The sequence below is a fragment of the Pinus tabuliformis genome, chromosome 9 (genome assembly GCF_031772625.1).
Source record: "Pinus tabuliformis cultivar Carrire ecotype Pingquan chromosome 9, CPIR1, whole genome shotgun sequence".
In the NCBI taxonomy this organism is placed as follows: domain Eukaryota; kingdom Viridiplantae; phylum Streptophyta; class Pinopsida; order Pinales; family Pinaceae; genus Pinus; species Pinus tabuliformis.
The window spans coordinates 1518888594-1518907682 of NC_142307.1; positions in this window are offsets into that span (position 1 = coordinate 1518888594).

Here is a 19089-nt window from a genome sequence, read left to right on the forward strand (position 1 = left end):
CAAGTTTATTTATCAAAAATATTTGTGGCTAAAATGGTTTTTGTTCATATATATAGTGAAATTTTTCCTTTTGATATGTTATGCAAGATTTTACAATATAGGATCCCTTTATATTGTACTATAGAAACAAAATATAGGGGAACACTTCTATGGTGCCTTCCATGCAAAAAAATTGCTTGGATGGAGGTTTCCCTTGAAGTTCACTTGTTGTCTCGTAGATGTGTAGAAAAACATCGAACTTTTAAACATTTATTTTCTTCTAGTCTTGAGATGCAATGATATTATATTTTGATATTTGGAAATAGGTATCATCGTGTTGAATTTTTTATAAATGGTAATATGCTTGAAAGGAAAAACATATTGATGTTTAGTATCACTTTATGGGATACATTGTTGAAGACAAGGACATGCTTCAACATGTATTCATGAAGAGATTACACTATTACAAGAACAATAATAACATACATGCAACTCAAGAGAAGTGGGAATATATAGGGAAGGACATACAAAAAAGTAATTATTCATGTCTATGGGTATTTATACATAGAGATATAGTTGGAGGGGCCATACCTTCCTCCAGTTATTCACTATTTATGCAAGCTTATATTACTTAATATCTTCTTTCTAAAGTATGGTGACTATTATAAGAGCCTAAGATGCCTCTCAACAAAAGTTTTCAAGAATGTTGTAGATTCATTAACAATGTTTGTGATCACTAAGTATTTTTTCTGGTGTAGATGAACAATGGGCAATGCTTCCCTTGGTTATTGATCATGTAATATTACAATCCCTTATATGTGAAGAAAACAACAAGTGGGAGAATGTTGTCTATGTGATAAATTCTTCATATGACTGGCCCCATGTACGATACATTGACATAGGAATAAGAGGAGGGATTGGTTCAATCCCATCATATTTTGGGTATGGGTGTATATCTCCCAAGAAGAATATTTTGGGTGACTTTTGGTATGCTTTTTACCTATATTTCTATGTTTAGTAGTTGATTTTTTTCAACCAATTGCAATGTAATTCCAATTAAGGAATCTAATCCATTTGATGGATTGGAGTTTTGTATGCTACAAAAACCTATATATTATATCATAAATGAATAATTTATATGATGAAAAAAGTTAGAGATGTGACTCTAAACATGTTGGAATTCTTGGTTAGCGGTTTCTATGGTTAATATTTGAGTATTATGCATGACTTCCATTTTTTACTTTTCTAATTATAAAAGATATGTCTGTTTATTGTTTATCATAAAGGTTTAGACTTAAGTTGTTATTTTACTCTATAACTTGTACTTGGCTTGCTTTGTATTCTAACAACACTTAATATATATTTAAATTGGAAGCTAGTGATGAAAAGTATTATCCATCACTTCAAACTTAAACTATTTTAGATTTGTTCTATGTTTAAAACCCTAATACTTTGAATGTATATGACATTTTATGTATGAAACCTAATTATCGTATATTGACAGGTCCCATTTTTTGTAGCTTCAATTCATATTCATATCTATTTTATGATCTATTTGAAGTGGAAATAACAAAAGCTTTAAATTTTCAATACCCACTTTCTTAGGAGTAACCTCTTTTTCAAATTTCAACACACCACCTTTATAAGAGTTGAGTTCTACATGAAATTTCTAATAATTTACCTTTTAAAGTGGTAGAGATAAATACATCATGTTTCAACCCTCAACTAACCTCTTAAAACAATAAACCTGGTACCTATGTAATCACGCATATGTGGATGCAAATATTTAGTGAGAAATTTGAGATTCTACCATTCATTCCTGTAAATTTGGCATAAATTTAGTGCTTTCTTTTCAAGGATTTAATTTAGTAAAAGCGCGAATTTAAGCCACTTTTTTCTCTAAACCTAAACTTAAACTTATATGCTTGGGTGAGTTCTCCCTTGAGAATTCAAATGAATGGCTTATTTTGAAACATTAGTAGCATCTTGGTTGACATGATATTTAGCTACTTGGAATTTATTTCCTCATTATTCTTTATATATCCGCCTAGCCTACATCTTAAGACTCGAGTCTTACCTTTGTCACGAAGGTACAATTTCATACATGTGATTGTTGTTAAAGAATTCGTGTATCTTAAATACTGGAGTGTGCCTTTTGATTTCGATTTCTCATTCTAGGAAAGGTGTTTTGTCAAATGTCTTTTTAATTATAGTGGAATGTGACCTTACAACAAAGTATCCTATAAATTCTTGTGGAATGTAACCTCAAAATAGAAAGGAGCAGACGGAGATGAATGCTCCATCTTGCATTCATTATGAAAAGTAGCGGACGGAGATGGAGGGCGTTTCCCCTCTTTCCATTGTTCATCATCTGCAAAACTGGAATGAAGATTGCCGCGAATTAGAACCAGAGATCAATAAACCGAAAACCCCGCACTCCTTCAATCATGTAAACAACAGCTGTAACTTTAATTTGTTAATCACAAAGAGAGGCGTAGAGATTCGGAACGAAAGTGAATTAAAGAAATTATAGAGCGTATGTTACATGATCAAATGCGCGCTGCCGATGAACAGATCGTTGATTAATGATGAGGAAATTGGTATTGCCACAGCCAGATGAGGAAATTTAATACGATCAGATTTGATAGATATAATTAAAATGTTTCCACAATATGTAAGATTTCGGAAATTTTTTATAAATGGTAGAATAATTTTATTTTTTTTATAAATTTTATTTAATTATAACTTCTTAAATATTTATTTAATGAGTGAAAGATTTTATAGATATTTTGAATTTTAATAAGATTTAAATTTGATATATAGTGAGAATGAACCCAAAATATAATATTTTAAATTTATCTCAAATTTATCTCAGGTACGAATCTACTCTGAGTTTAGAGTTTAGAGGGACAAATTTCTTCATGTGCAAACTTATTTTAGACTGCAAAAAATAATGTGTAATTTTTCATTGTTTAAATTGTATTTCTTAAATAAATATTACATAATACATGTATTGAGTTATTTTATTGGGTACATTAAAATTGCTTTCTTGTTATTAATATATTTTTAAGTATTCACTTCAACATTGTTCATCAAGAGCCGCCCATAGACACACAACCTACCATCAATGAGATACTTCAACATATTCCTAAACTCATTACAAAGGGCATAATCAGCTATTGCTAAGACCAGTCACCCTTATGGAGGTCGAAGAGGCATCAAATCACTGAAAGAGGCACGCGAGGCGGAAGTTCTCGTTCCCCTGCTTTGCCTAGCAATTTGGCTCACAACCTCCAACCCTCTGTAATTTCCTCGCATAGCTCTTCTGTCAATTCTTCCTCTGTTCCTGCTGACATTCTCCTGTTTCCATTTCCACCAAGCTCTGCCATCGTCTGCGCAGTCGACGTGGAGGCACACGAGGCGGAAGTTCTCGTTCCCCTGCTTTGCCTAGCCCCGATTCTACTTCCCCTGCCTCCTCTGCCGAAAATCCCCACCAGCACAGCTTCGCAAGCCGGTACCCAGATACAAGAAGTGGTAGAGGCAGAGCTAGCCTCCATAGCTCAAACCGTGAAGTTGCAGCTGTTCGCACTGCAACCTTTTCCCTGCCTCCACATCCTGCTCCTCACACCACGCACTTTCGGTTTCGCAGCTCTTTGAACCGCCCAGTTATAGTAGCTACTGTCTCAATTACCATCACAGAAGAGACCGAGTAGCATGTTCCCCTGGATAATTCTATGAAGGAGGCGAACAGAGCTGGCCCGAGCAGCAGGAATAGGGGCAACAATGACGAGCAGGAAGCTGATGAAGGTCAGAACAGAAGGCATGGCAAAGCCATTGCTGGTAGTCACATGTTGAGACCAACGTACACAGTTACATGTCGGCCTTGGATAACCGTCTGGGTGACACATCAGGCCCGCGTGTTGAGGCTTGCAGCATGGAGGAAGGCAAATAGGTGTGGGACATGGCAAGTCGGACAACCAGATGACTAGGCGTGTCCAATTGTGGAGGAGCCCGCTCCGGAAGACTAAGCGCCATGTGTCGTGCCTGCCAAGTGGAATTTCTGTCTTGTTCTTGGTTTAGTTTATGTCCAGTCTTATGTGTCCTCAGGACAAATTGTTGGTCTGTTGGTCTGTTGGTAGGATAAACTATTGGTCTTGGTAATGATCTGTTTAAATTTTCCACCCCTGTGTGGGTCGTTTTTGGTTATTTTTTGGACATATATTGGGGCAGTCACAGACAATTATCATGGATGCGCACGTTGATTGAGGCCGGGTTTCTTTGTGCCAAGACTCATTGTAACTACCCCTTTTTGTTTAATATTTATAGATTAACGTTATATTATAGAATATATATATATATATATATAAGTATACATCAATAATAATTCATATTAAAATATTTTATCAATAACCCACTTCCTATATTTTGTTCTATATATCATACAATATTTTTTTTTAACATTGTATATATATGAAAAAATGATATCACCTATTAACATATTCTTGTAAAGTATAAAGTTTAAACATCTTACTCATGTATTTTTTGAAATTATATTAGGTTATATGGACAAATAATTAAACATACATTTTTCCTTGTTTATTATATGCTACATTTTTCTATTTAGAGAATATTTGATTTTTATTTTTATTTTAATAGGGACACATGAAAAATTTAAGATAAAAATGAACATACTTACACATAGCCTTCACACTGACTATAGAATAAACCTCTCAGCTCAATAATATATATATATATATATATATATATATATATATATATATATATATATATATTATTATTATTATTTTTATAAATTCATCAAACTATAAATTTTCTATGAAAAATCAAATTTTATACACATTTTTCTTTTATTTGAGAATCATATATGGAAATTTTTAATTTTTTTTTTTTTTTTTTTTTTTATTATTATTTATTTTTTAAAGTAATGCTAATTCTATTAATAAAAATAGTAAAAGTATAATGAGGCTCCGGCCTTTGCGGTGGTGAATAGAGTTATGTCATGATTAGTCAGTGAAAACTGAAACAGGACTACCCACTGAGGGGAAACCAATCCGAGTGAACCCATTAAAAAGAGGCCCACGCAGGGGTCCCAGTTCAACACCAACATAAACATCTCAGAAATTGTACCAAAATTAACCACATAGTTTGAAAAACCATTCAATAAAAAGCCCCAAGAATCATCGAAACCTGGCGTCTTGAACAGCTAGCTACATATATCCACTAGGTGTCACTTGGTTGAGGCTCCTCCACAATGAAACATCTATACTCATCCCAGTCCTCCATTGCTACAAAAATTCCACCAGGGATGCCCCTGTCTGCAAGTGTGCCACCCGAACTACCTTCAACTGCATGCTTGCCTCCAGAGATGTCCTCACCATGTGGAGTGTTGTCATGGCCATCTTTGCGACCGGGCAAAGCAGACCTGTTGTCCGAGTGTTTCCGTCCGCTGATGGCTTGCTTCTCCTTTACCTTCTTCTGCTTGTTGTTATCCTCTTTCTCTGGAACTGGATCATGGGTCTAAGCATCCTGCGGTCAAATTTCTTCACTGAAAGCCACTGTTACAGTGGCAATGATATCAGGACGATTCAAGGTACTATGAAAGCGGAATTGGGTCGAGTGATGTGACAGATGAGGGGGGGCAAGGGAGTTGGTTGTTTGTGTTGCAACATTCATTCTTCTAGCACCATAGGCATGGGCCTGACCTCTTCCACTACGGGTGGTGGGATATCTGGCAGAGAATTGACCTCTGGATGGAGGAGACGAAGGGGAGGAAGAAGGGGTCGTCGGTTCAAGAGGTGGCGGCAAAGTGGAGCGAATGTTTCTTCCACGGCTGCTGCCTCTCCTATTGCGCAACTGGTCGTGAAGACGCGACATGTCTCTCCGGCAGGTTGGCTGTTAAAGGTGTGGGCTGAGATGACAATAATGTTAGCACTGATTGTCGAGGGTGAGGAAGAGATTATGCTAGTATTGATAAAGCTATTCAGGCGAAGAAAAATGGTATTCTGAGAAGAATTCAAAGCACAATGAGCAGTTTGGGAGAAATGGAAGCCATTCCCCAAATCAACACAGCTGAGAAGCCAGCAGCGCCTCCTTATTGTCGTGTGTGAGAGCTCGGCTCCGTAGCATCAGGGGGGCAAGAGTAATTTAGTGGGGAAGGGGTGAATGAGTTCAGGCTTGTAGAAGCCATAGACTTAAGCTTACTGCAAGCTTCCTGACCTAAGCACCGGATTAATGGTGCCTGCAGGTTGACGATGGCTTGCCATAAATTGGTATGGATGGGGACGCAGGTGGCCATGTGGCTTGGCCATCTACCATCCTCATGTCTAATCTCCATTAAATTCAGATTAATCACCCACATCGAGGATATGGAATTAATTTTAAATCAACTCATAAATAATAATATTTATTTAATTTTTAAATATTTAAATAAATTGATGTATTGAAAAGGTATTTATATATATAATGTGGAATGTAAATATTTATATCTATAAGGTGAAGTATTTAATGTCCTAAATAATCAAAACTATTGATTAATCAATGGCCATTTGGGAGTCCAAATACCCTACATGTTCCAAGGCTATGCTTGCTCCAAATTCTATTCCACACCTTTTACAAATGCTAGAAAACATTGAAATTAATTAATTAGGGCTAGTAAATATATATAAAATATAATTTTGAAGTTTTTTAACTTCTAGTTTAAGAAAAAAATGGGGATTTAATTTTATTTTATATTTTAAATAATTCACGTATAAATTTATTCTACCTTTAAAAAAACATTAATACACTAATATTTTATAGATATTATTTAAATTTATTAAAAATGTTAATCTCTTTTATAAATTGTTAAATAATTTACAGTTTGTATAGGGACTAATAAAATTAGTGGAGAATTCTAAATTTTAAGATACATTTCTATCCTTATAAAACAATTATTTGTTAAATAAGTGGAAAAAATTTCTAATAACAAAAATTAAAAATTTCTATAAATTTTTCAATAAAATAAAATTTAAATGATAATAAAAAAAAATAAAACATTTTAGATTTGGTGTTTTTTAGTTAGAATTAAACACTGAAACTTATTATTTATATAATATTTTATATCTAGTTATGGTTAATTGAATTGTCCTATCATTTTTTTATAAATTTAATTTTTTATTTATCATCTCATAATATATTTTTTTTTCTATATAATACTACTTAAGCACCCACAGGGGATTTGAATCGGTGACCTATCGCAATGAGTGACTTAACAATGCACCCATTCACCGTCAATCCAAAGCCCCATGGGCCATTTCATAACATAATTAATAATTTGTGAATTTTTTAATGGATGATTTTTTTTATTATAAATTTGAATATATAAGTTAAATCAATATATTTTATTTTAATATTTTAATAAACAAATTATATAAATAAAACAACACAGATCCAAAATGCAAATATAATAAATGTATAACTTATTTAAACAAAATTAATTCGAAACTATTAGACTAATTAAAAAATATACATGGACATAGAGCGAATTATGTAGCTTAAAATATCATACAATATCTCAATAACTGTAATTTGAAAACATCGTAGCCTATCCAAATAAATCAATGACATTGATTTGAGTGCGGTGACATTGGGCATTATCAACCGTCGGACTAATTTACGGCGACACGTCCTCACTCACCTTCCTTGTGTTAAAGCATGTCTTACAGCTTGACCAAAGATCACTCACCTTCCTTGTGTTAAAGCATGTCTTACAGCTTGACCAAAGATCATTCGCAACCTCAATTTAAAGTGATATTTTTTTCGCTGAAGAAGACTTTCATATCACACATAAAACGGAGTTAAACGTACAGCACACTGATCATACCATATATATACTCCAATTTTTAGGAGTGACAGTGGTGGTCACGATCTTGTGAAACTCGTTTTACATTATATTCTACGAAATGTGTAAATGTGTTAAAAAACCTGCACAGATGAATCTAGTTAGTAAAGGTTGAACACACAACTTTGTAGAGCAAAAATACTAAAAGAAAATCGAAAGAACAAAAGAATGATTCATTAGAAAATAGATTACAATGCTCATGATATAGCATTACTGGGTGAAGATCCAAGCTAATGCACCATAGTGGTGATCAATGAGAAGACTCAACACTTACAACAAGTTCCAGAGAGAACTAGCCAGTTGCGGAGTGAAAGAGGGAGCAAATGAGGGAGTAAATCATGCAGAAGAACTAACCAGTTACGGAGTTAAAGAAGTAGCAAATCAAGGAGTAAATCATGCAAAAGGAATCTTGCATGTAGTCCCATGCTCTAACTAAGAGTCCGCATGCAGGTGCGTAGTAGTTCCAACACCCCCCCTAAACACTACTATGGGAAAAATAGAAAATGGGCCCTGGCAACTAAGGCCAAAGGTCACCCAAAATACAGCGCAACTTGTACTAAAATTGAGGAAATATGGAAAACCTCGTGGGAAAACCCCCCCCTCAAAATACAATGTAATCAAAAGAAAAGAGGAAGAAAAGACAGTTTATAAGCAACCGTGTCCTTCACTCCAATACGATCGCACAGAGAGCGAAACTTCTGCTCAGTGAATGTCTTGGTGAAGATGTTTGCAGTTTGTTCTGCTGAAGGACAAAACTACAAATCAATGACCCGATCATGTACTAAGTGATGTAGCCACAGAGCCTGAATGGTGATGTTGACTACTCCTTTGTACTCAGCCTCGACTGAAGAGAGAGCAATAGCAGCCCGCTTCTTGCTCGACCAATAGATAGGGCTAGACCATAGACTGAGTGAATATCCAGAGGTGGACTTGTGATCAATACTGTTGCCCACCCAATCAGAATCAATGAAGCCAAGGAGATTCAATGCAATGCTTGCTACATAGTGAATCCCGAAGGTGATGATGCCCTGCACATATCGGAGGATGCGCTTGGCAGCATTCTAGTGTAGCTCATGCGTCTCTTGCATGTATCTAGAAACTGCCCATACTACATATGAGAGATCTGGTCTGGAATGGGTGAGGTACAATAAGCTCCCCACTAGTTGTCGGTAGAGAGTGTTGTGAACTAATGGAGTGTTACCTCCATCCTCAAGGCGGACCCTAGACAGAAAAGGAATCGGTGTTGGCTTGCAGTCAGTCATGTGAAATCTCTCGAGGAGATCCCGTGCATACTTATCCTGAGAGAGTTTGATGCCTACGACATCCTGGCTGATCTCAAGACCAAGAAAGAAGTGTAGTGGACCCATGTTTGTCATCAAGAACCTATCATGCAAGGCCCTCTTAACTACAACAATGGTTGAAACCGAGTTGTCGGTGATCAAGAGATCATCCACATACTAAACTAAGATAAGAAGAGAATCATGTGTCCTAAGCATGTAAACATTCGGATTAGACTTACATCTTTCGAAGTTTTGTGATAAGAGAAAAGAATCCATCTTCGAATACCAAGCTCTCGGGGCTTGCTTAAGGCCGTAGAGAGATTTCTTCAGTCTGCAGACCAAAGATGAATCCTGAATGAAACCATGTGGCTACTCCATGTAAATCTCCTCTGATAGGCCTCCGTGAAGAAAGGCATTCTTCACATCCATCTGATGTACTTCCCATCCCTGGGTAGCCGCAATGGCAAGTGTAAGGCGTATGGAATCCATCTTTGCTACTGGAGCAAAGGTCTCGTCATAATCAATGCCATGCACTTGTTGGAAGCCTTTAGCTACTAGCCTTGCTTTTCATCTGGTGATTTTCCCATCTGCAGCACTCTTGGTCCTGTAGTAGAACCATTTGCATCAGACAAGTTTCCTTCCTAAATGAAGGGGGACCAGATCCTAGGTCTGATTCTTGAGAAGGGAGTTATACTCCTCCTCCATGGCGGACTCCCAAGATGGATGCCCAGAAGCCTTAGCATAAGACTGTGGGTTAGAAGACTGAACCAAATGACAATGCGAGGATAGCGATGATTCAGTGGCAATGAGGACAAGAGGAGGCTCAATAAACTCTGAGCTAGTCCTCTGCAGATCAGAATTATCCCCCACAAGACCATTTCTAGTAATTGGGTGGTCTTGTGCATATATCTCAAGTAAACTCCTTGTTCTCTGATTTATGACAGGGGAATTTGATTCACTTCTGGAAGCCCGATCTGGGCTTGGATGTGGATCATCATATGCATGCACTGGATTTGTATATGAAGACTCTGTCTCTGCATCTGCATGCTCTACCGCAGCATCTGCATGCTCTGTATCTACATTTGAGTGTACTGAGTCATCATGTCGGACATGAGGTAGATAAAAGGTGTCTACATGCAGCAATTGAGGTGCATGCAAGAGACTTTCCTCAAATTTGAGACTTCGCTTAATGATGAGCTTGTCCGTAGAGGAAATCAGGAGTCGGTATCCCTTCACACCATCAGGGTATCCAACAAAGATGCACTCAATGCTCTGTGGATCAAGAGCTTTCCTCTTTTTAGAGGGGATCCTGGCCCATGCTCGGGAGATGAAAACACGGAAGTGGGTGACCTCTGGTTTAGTGCTGCTTCAAGCCTCAAAGGGGGTCTGATCCTTGACAGACCTATGAGGAGATCTGTTCTGGATGTAGTTAGAAAAATTAAGTGCTTCATCCCATAGCTTATGAGGCAGCGACTTAGCATGCAACATGCAAGAAGCCATCTCTTTGAGAGATTGGTTCTTTCTCTCAGCAACTCCATTCTGCTGCGGAGTGTATGGAAATGTGTACTGCAACTATATGCCAGACTGAAGGCAAAGGTTCTTAAGTGCTGTGTTAACATATTCCCCCCATTGTTTGTACGGAGGGCTTTAATCTTTCTCTCTAACTGTGTCTCAACTAGTGCATTGAAATCTTCAAGGTGTGCAAAAACTTTAGATTTGTTCCTGAGAGGATACACCCAAGTATATCATGAGAAATCATCAATAAATGTAAGCACATACCTTGCTTTGTTGATGGAAGGATGAGGAAAAGGCCCCATGAGATCACTATGGGTCAGATCTAGAGGAGAGGATACTCTATGAGTCTTTCCAGTGTCAAACTTTTCTCTAGGATGTTTTCCAAGTACACACCCTTCACAAACTCCTTTGGAGAAACTGATATTTGGCAAGCCTTCCACCATCTCATGCTTGCTTAGCTGCTACATATACCTATAATTTAAGTGACCAAACTGCTCGTGCCAAAGCCTACTACTATCATCAGCATGTGTAAGCAATAAGGAGGATTCAGATTCAATAAATTCAGAAAATGTATACAGTCTGGCTCCATTATTTACCCCATCGGTTGCAATTTTGGAGCTGCTATGTAGATCATATATGTTCACTGCATCTGGAGTGAATTCCACTCTCTTTCTGGTGCCAGAATGAGTGATCTAATAAACTGAAATCAGGTTTACCGAAAGTTTTGGAACATGAAGCACATCTTCAAAGCTTTTGTGTAAAATTTCCACTCTAGATTTTCCGATGACCTCAATAGGTCAGTCATCTCCCATGAGGATGGGAGGTCCTTTCCATGCATGCAAAGAGGAATATACTTCCTTTGTAGTAGCCATATGATGTGATGCACCAGAATCTATAATCCATGCATCAGGGGAAGAATTAATTGCAACTAAAGCATGAAAATTGTTACCTTTCCCATGTGGCGGATCCTCAGTTTTCTTCTTGGCACCCTAAGGGATGTGGTCCCCAAGTTTGTGCTTCTGAATTATTTCTTCCATTTGGTCAATTTGTTTCTTCATGCAAGAGGATTCTGGATGGAATCCTCTTTGACAGTAGGTGCATCTGTTTCCTTTCTTCCCTTTCTCATTTCTTGAGCCGGAGGAGTCATTGAAGGGCTTGGTGTACCCTTCCTTCTTTGGATGGGAATGCGCTTTTCCCTTGTATTTTTGCTGCTGATTTTTCTTATTTGAATCAGATCTGTGATTTTTATTGTGGCTGCCATCATGCACAGCAAGTGCATGTGCTTTTGGAGGTTTTGTTTTCCCTATGCCAATGAGTTTTTCTTGCTCAAAAGTAAGGGATTCCATGAACTCTTTGAGAGAAGGCATAGTGTAGGATTTACCTGTTGCGAGCTTTACTGAATGAAATGTAGACACAAAGATGGAGTATTCCGGTCCGAGCTTTGACATAATAGAGAGAATTTGGCGACTCTCCTCCTTGGATTTGTCAATTCCACAACCCTTGAGTTGCAGCAATAGATCATTATATTTGGTGAAGAAGTCTTGAATTCTGTCATAGTTCTGTGGATCCAATGACAGCAGCTCCACTTCGAGCAGATGTCCTTTCATCTCATCCTGTTTCTCGTAGAGTTCTTCAACCTCTTTCCAAATCTCATTGGGAGTATTGCAGACAGATAGATGAAACTGCAACTCTGGAGAGATGCACATGCATATGGATCCATGGGCCTCATCCATACGGTTGAGGTACTTGGATTTCTATATAGATGAAGTGGCTTCCACTTCTGCAGCCATGGTAATCCTATACAACCCTTTTTGACGAAGGTATCGAGCCATTTGGTCCTTCCATTCGTGATAGTTGTACGGTGTTAGGATAGATGCTTTGGGAAACTCCATTTTCCTGTTGATTTCAATCTCCAAGCTGTAATACCTGCAAAATAAAGTATTGGTGCGCCTTTTATCTAGCAACCTGTGGACTCTGATACCATGTAAATGTGTTAGAAAACCTACATAGATGAATCTAGCTAGTAAAGGTTGAACACACAGCTTTGCAGAGCAAAAACACTAAAAGAAAATCGAAAGAACAAAAGAATGATTCATTAGAAAATAGATTACAATGCTCATGATATAGCATATTTGGGTGAAGATCCCAAGCTAATGCACCATAGTGGTGATCAATGAGAAGACTCAACGCCTACAACAAGTTCCGGAGAGAACTAGCCAGTTGCAGAGTGAAAGAAGGAGCAAATCAGGGAGTAAATCATGTAGAAGGAATCTTGCATGTAGTCCCATGCTCTAACTAAGAGTCCGCATGTAGGTGTGTATCATAGCCTATCCAAATAAATCAATGGAATTGATTTGAGTGCGGTGACGTTGGGCATTATGAACTGTCGGACTGATTTATGGCGACACGTCCTCACTCACCTGCCTTGTATTAAAGCATGTCTTACAGCTTGACCAAAGATCATTCGCAACCACAATTTTAAATTGATATTTTTTTCGCCGAAGAAGACTCATATCACACATAAAACGGAGTTAAACGTACACCACACCGATCATACCATATATATACTCTAATTTTTAGGAGTGGCAACTATGATCACGATCTTGTGAAACTTGTTTTACATTATATTCTACGAAATGCCTACCATCTCTCAAAATATAAATATAGGAAAATGAATTAGTGTTTATATATAACTTTTATTTATAAAAGTGTGCCTATATAATCAAATTTTGAGCTTTCCTAACTACGATATGTTATTTTTAATACAAAACATAATGTTCGTGTTTATGTTAGTATAACCTTTATGTACCTAAATGATATAATCTTTCTACACAAATTTTTAGAGTGATAACAAACTTTTCATGTGCATATTTGTTTTTCCAAATTTATAATCCTAATTTTATATTTTTGACAAATTAGGAAAGTCATTATATCATTCAAATGCAATGCCTTGCATTAATACAACCTAAAAGGGTATTAATATTGTCAAAGAATATTCTGATTTTAGATTGTAGGTCCCAATGTCCTCCAGTTCATCATACATTTTTACTATTCAAATCATAGAGGGCGAAGAAAAACCATAATGGAAATAAGAGAGGGATATATTTTAATATTTTATATACGTCAAGAGGAAAAAATATTTAAAATGGTTCATCATACATTTTTACTATTCAAATCGTAAAGGGTGAAGAAAAACCATAGTGGAAATCAGAGAGGGATATATTTTTATATTTTTATATACATCAAGAGAAAAACGTATTTAAAATGGTAAGCGCTATCAATTTAAAAAAGTAACAAAATTAAAATTTTGAATAGACAGCAATTTTTTGCATAGCATACTACCGATCCTTCTTGCATCAAGACTTCATCGAGTCTTTCTTTGTAGGCATTTATGCATACTACAAAATCCTTGTCAGGATCTACAATTCTCAACACTGGTGAATTTGTGAGCAATTTCTCAAGTTGCTCAAAATGTGTTTCACATTGACTTGTCCACACAAATTTCTTATAGTCTCAGGTTAAAAGTTCATGTAATAAAGTTAATAAAGGAAAAATAAGACCAAGGTCATGGAACATGTATTCCAAGCTGAATGTTGGGAAAAAAATCCTAGTGGGTGACACTTTCAGTTTATTTATGGTTAAGGAAATTAGCAAAGGAACTCACAAAGGAAAAGACGCATTAATTGACATTTATTTATGAAAATAAAGCAAAATAGGGGGAAACCAAGATGAAGGGTCACAAATTTTCATGAGAGGAAATTGAAGAAAATAGGGACCTGAATGATAAAAAATCTTATGAGGATCAGTTTCATTGTTGCTTTCTGTTTCTGGATAACCATGATGTGATGTGGTTTTGTTATTGGGTTGAGCTTCGGATTGCTGGAAGATTTTGGAACCGAGTGAGATGGTCTCAGGAAAGTTCTCAAGGCTTGATTATGGAGATTGTTTAATCTTTGAGAAGCCCTTGATAGGTGGTTGGAGACAAGAAAATTCCTCAAGGTAATGGTGAAAAGAATTTGAGGCATCTAAGCTTGTTTTAGGCTTAGTGATCTCTTGACCGGTTTTGGCCGGATCGCAGTAGCCTGATGGTAGAGGTGGTTTAATTCCTAAGAAGCCCTAGTTATTTACGTCTTGACTCCCACATTCATGCTTGGAATATGGCACAGGGTCTAAACATTCCACATTTTCAAAAACTATGCTTGCTCACAATACCACTCGTTCAACATGAATCATTTTAAAACTTCAAGACTCCACATTTTAGACAAATATAATTTAAATTAAAACTACCAAATATATATACTAATATAAAATACGATATTCATATTAATATTAAAATAAAAATGTTAATTTTAATATATATAATTTATTTTTTATAAATTTTAATTTTAATCATAAAAATAATATATTTTTTTTATGAAATTGCTTGTATACCGTCTAATAAATATTTTTAAACTCTAATTAATTTTCTTTAAATTAATTATAGTCAATAGATATAAATTTTGAAATGTGTGGATATGAATCCTTTGTTTTGATTAAAGTTTTAATAATTTAGTTTTGTTAATAGAAATAACATTATTGCAAGTTTCTATCGATTAAATAAGAGAAAACTTAGCTTTTCAGTTTTTTTTTTTTTTAATTTAAATTTTTGCAGTTTTTTTTAATTTAATTTTTTACAAATCTCTATCTAAGAAATAATGTGTAGCTGACTCATTAAAAAAAATTATTTAACTAATAACTTAATTTTTTTTTAAGTATAACTCTTTACTTCAAATTTCTTTATCTTTATTACACTATAAAGATAATTTAAAATTTAATAATTATATTTTTTTAAATAAATAATTTAATATTTCATTAATATTATATATAAATATTTATCATATATTATATATTTATTATCTTAAATATAATTGCATAATAATTATATTTAATTTTAAATGTTATAAATTATATTAAAAATAATTTTTATTCTAGTATTAATAATTGTGATTATAAAAAAAACCATATATTATATAAAATATAATTTAAGGAAAAAAATATTATTAAAAATAATTATAAATTAGAATAGTTTCCAAATTTATTTCCTAAACTCGATTAAAACTTCTTATTATATAAATTCTTAAATGAATAAAAGGGCAAGATTCAAAAAAAAAAAAAATAAAATATATATATATATATATATATAATATGAATATATATATATATATATATATATATATATATATATATATAATATGAAATCCAAGTAAATTAAGAGTAATACAGTTTTATTGAAGTTTTATATTTATAATAATTTTATTAAAAAATTTCTTATTTAAAAACAATGAATAAAAGATACTCCAATGGGGTCAAAATTTGTGATGATGTTTGATAGGGAGTAAACTCGAGCGAAGGACAAATATGGCATACAATAGAGGTTGCTAGGATAGCTTGAGAATGATGCAATAGGCAATAAGGTGGATGTGCTACTGTTTAACATCGTTTCGCCTTCAAGTTATGGGATTTTGTGTGGGTGGTGCAAACATCATAGAGTATACACATGTTATCACTCTATGCTTGCTCTTTTGTTTGGAAGATCCAACTAGAGTAAATGATATTGAGGGTTAAGGTGCATCGTGTGGTTTCGTTTGGGACTTTGGAGCTACGATGAGATTTATGCTCGTGGGCAATCGATTTTCAAAGTAGCGAGGCGTTGAAGCGACCTTCTGGTCTGAAGTGTGTGACAATTGGAAAATCCTAAGCATGTTAGGAAGGAAATTGGTAAGTGTTCTAGGCTTGTCTGTTTGCATTTGTGTTTTTTCACCGCTCACTATGGTGCATGTGGGGTATGTTTAATTTCCCTACGGTGAGATTTATGCTCATGGGAAATCGATTTTCTAAGTAGCGAAGAGCTAAAGCGACCTTCTGGTTTGAAGTGTGTGACAATTGGAAAATCCTAAGCATGTTGGGAAGGAAATTGGTAAGTGTTCTAGGCTTGTCTGTTTGCATTTGTGTTTTTTCAGCCCTCACTGTAAGGCCTTCGTGACTCGGGCAAGCGAGCGACGGGCGCGCGGCACGGCGGGCACACACGGGTGCGGCGAGCGGGCGCACAATGCGACGGTCGGGCGCTCCTTGCAACGAAGTGCGATGGTCATCCAAAACATATGCGACGAAAAAGTGCGACGTTATGTGAGGGCGCACGAACACTTAGTAAAATAATGCGATGGAGCGAAAGGCTTTATACCACGATTTGGAGAGACTTGCATATTGGCAAGCTGACTTGTATTTGCTCATGTTATGGGCGTTATAACACAGTTTATGGGGTCGGCCTTAAGGCTGGGCACCCCTTACCATTTGGGCAAGCTAGCGTATATACACATGGACGCAGAGCTCATTTGGAGCATCGAAGTTCATCCAACGAACTTGCTATATCTTCTACATCGAGCAGGGGTAAAAGGGCGCTGAAAAGTGCCCATAACTCATGCGCTCAAGGAGGAAGTGTGCAAATTTACCGGAAGCAGTCGTAGGTTGACAGAGTGCGATTTTGAGGTGGATTTGTTTGCAGAACCGAAAGGAGGAGTTCTTGGTGTCTCGGGTGAGCACCCTCCTACCGTGTGAGGTTGGCACATGTGTTGTAAAGGTTGTCTTTGCCTTGATTGTAAATTATTCTAAGTGTTGGCTTGAAGTCTGTCAAGCACACTTGTATGATGTATTATTGAAGAACTGTTATAATATATTATTGTTGGGCAGACTTGTTCGGGAGTTGCCCCTCCCTTTATACTTGTGTGCAATTGTTATTGTTCTTGGTTAATTGCATATGGATAATGAATGAGTATGGGCTTCATTAAGTATAAAGGATAAATGCATTTTACTTGGTTGCGAAACACAAACTAAGAAAGGACAAGTGAATTAGGCATAGTCCATGTGCACGAGTATTGTTAAAAAGAAAGTGTTCGGTGGTGCCGTACCTCGCCAGCACGGTTGAAAGACTACCGTAGGCTTGGGGGCGTGGCAGGTGGTATCAGAGCAGATTCAGGGTTGAAGAAGCTTGGTGAAAAGCTAATACCAACCTTGACAGTTGGTATCAGAGCAGGTTCACAGGGTATTGAAGCTGCTACACAACTTCACCGAAGTGAAGTTGGTATCGGAGCAAGGTTTGCTCGTGAAGACTTGGAAATTTGACATTGATCTTGACAAGGTACTGCAGGTGAAGGAAACCGTTTCACACGAAGTGGAACAAGGGTTGGTTCTAATTGCAGGTGACTTAGTGAAGCTGTTGAATGGTCGAAACTAGATTGCAAAGGAGCAAGAAGTTGTTAGAGATGGCAACTGATTCTCAGGTTGGGTCTAGTCATACGATGAAGGATACTAGTCTTGGATTCATTGAAAAGGTGATTGAAAAGATGGAGGCTTTGGAGACATCTTGGGATAAGAAGATGGACTTGCTTGCTAGAGAGCAAGAGACCAACTTGAAGACCAAGGAAGAGCTTGAAGAACTCCGAGTACAACATGATGAACTCCGGACACAGTATGAGTACACTGATCTTATGTGTACACAACTTGAAGTAAGGGTCAAAGAGGTTGAAGAATCAAGGGATCAAGGTCTTGCAGAGATCGTGAACTTGAAGAAAACTCTTGACGAAGCCAAGGATGAGATAGCGGTATTGAAGAAAGCAGTGAGGCATAACTCAGGTGGAGGAGTACCTCATGTGAAGGTCAAGGAACCGGAATCTTATGATGGCACAAGGAATGCAAAAACTCTTGGCAACTTTCTATGGGACATGGAGCAATACTTGGAACGATTGGGTCTATCTGATGATGAGACAAAGGTCAAGGTAGCTGCTCAGTTCTTAACAAAGGATGCTAAGATGTGGTGGCGAAGGAGGTTAGATCAGATTGCCAATGGTAGTGCTGATGACATTACTTCGTGGGATGACATGAAGAAGGCTTTGCAGACTCATTTCAGTCCTCAGGATGAAACATGGGAAGCAAGGACGAAGATTAAGTACATAAAGCAGACCGGAAGCCTACAAGCATATCAGCGGGAGTTTGCAAGTGCAGCTCTGGAACTTCCTGACATGGCGGAGAGGGACAAGGTGTTCAACTTCATTATTGGATTGAAGCCTTGGGCACGCAATGAAGTGAAGAGGTAGAAGATTAGGACACTTGAAGAAGCTTTTGCTGCTGTTGACAGGTTGGTGGAACATTATGATGAGACTTCTGATGATAGGAAGAAGAAGTCCGAGAAACCGAAAGATAAGAAGAAGGAAGATGCTTCAAAATCGGATGATAGTTCGAAGATGAAGAAGCCTTTGAAGTGTTGGATTTGTGCTGGTCCACATACGGTGAAGAATTGTCCTTCTAAACCAAAGGTGGCTGCTATTGCACAATCTGATGGAAAGCATGAAGGTGCTTCTGTAGGGATGATGTAGATACTTG